The following is a 1,529-nucleotide window of genomic DNA, read 5'->3' as shown; positions in this document are numbered from 1 at the left end:
AGTGATTTTTTCACCCCATTCTCCGTGTTCCTTCTTTACTTTGTCTCTATGCTACACTGTCTCCAGAGAGTTGGGGGTGAGGCTGTCAGTTTTCCCATAGTATCATTCCTGCCTGAGTGCTGGAGACTGAAGCACTGGGCTCCTGAACCCTGAGCAAAAGCTTAACTCATGTTAGAGCGGCAACCAATGTTAATTTTCTAAAAGATGTCCCATGGGTCAGGAGCTACATGGAAACCTGGGATCTGTAGGGCTGAGCCACTAAGCTAGGAACACTCCACCTTGCTCCTACATTTCTAATTCATGTCAGTAGAGCAGAGGTAGAGACCCTTTTCAGAGAGGAGGAGTAGTAGTAGTGCTTTGCCCCCAGTACTTTTTGGAACAGAGAAGACCCAATACCTGTCTGTATTTGGCTCCAGGCTGTGTGTCACTTCTTAATGGAACTCCTCAAGTCTCTCTCTATAAGCTTCCGGGGGGGAAGCGTCATCATGTCAATAGCTTGAAATTGGCCATGATCAGGTATTTATACCACAGAAATTGGCAAGCACGACAAACCAGTGTCCTTTTTTGTCCCAGATGGCTGGTTATTAAACATTTTCCAGCACACTCCTGCACAAGGCCATCAGGCAAGGTGCAGCAGATAACACTAGCTGTTTGTCCATACTTATTCTTAAATAAGCTCTGCCCTTAAAACACAACCACTGCGGCGCCCAGTGGTTGGAGGCATGGCGGGCTGGTGGCGGGCGCTCCTGTGCACCGCCCGGTGCTACCCTTGGCCCACGAACTTGCTGCTCTACGCCGCGCTCTTCTCAGCTGGTGACGCACTGCAGCAGTGGCCGCGGGGAGGCCCTGCCGACCGGCGGCACACACAGCGCATGGCCACCGTGGCCGTGGCCTTCCACGCGAACTTCAACTACGTGCGGCTGCGCCTGATGGAGCATGCGCACCGTCCTGGCCAAGGTGCTGTGCGACCAGGCGCTCAGCGGGCCGGTGTACGTCTCTGCCTTCTACTTCGGTATGAGTATTCTCCAGCAAAAGGCTGACATATTTTGGGACCTGAGACAGAAATTCTAGAATACATATAAGAGTGGTCTGATGTACTGGCCTTTTGTACAGGCAGCTGTTCTGTCTTAAGCTGGGCACAGTCCAAACCTTTACCTACTTTGGCCCAAGGCCCATAAAACTGTATTTTCTTGGAGATGGTTATGACTTGTAGGCATTGATGCCCCTGGCCCAACTTGCACATACGCTCTGAAAACCATCTCGTCACACCTCTCCCCAGCTTCCCTGGTGGCAGGGTGGTTAAGAATCCACCTGCTAATGCAGGGGACACGGGTTCGAGCCCTGGTCCGGAAAGATCCCACATGCTGTGGAGCAGCTAAGCCCATGTGCCACAACTACTGAGCCTGTGCTATAGAGCCCGCAAGTCACAACTACTGAAGCCTGTGCACCTAGAGCCCGTGCTCCGCAACAAGAGAAGCCACCGCAATGAGAAGCCCGCGCACTGCAATGAAGAGTATCCCCCACTCGCC

At 52.6% G+C, this 1,529-nt stretch overlaps 1 pseudogene; it reads left to right on the top strand.

Annotated features, from left to right (window-relative positions):
- Positions 1-722: 722 nt before the first annotated feature.
- LOC115848417 (mpv17-like protein) lies at positions 723-1,178 on the top strand (annotated as a pseudogene).
- Positions 1,179-1,529: the final 351 nt, after the last annotated feature.

The sequence above is a fragment of the Globicephala melas genome, chromosome 3 (assembly GCF_963455315.2).
Source record: "Globicephala melas chromosome 3, mGloMel1.2, whole genome shotgun sequence".
NCBI lineage: Eukaryota > Metazoa > Chordata > Mammalia > Artiodactyla > Delphinidae > Globicephala > Globicephala melas.
Note: the sequence above shows the minus strand (reverse complement) of the source record. Positions and strands in the feature narration are given on the sequence as shown.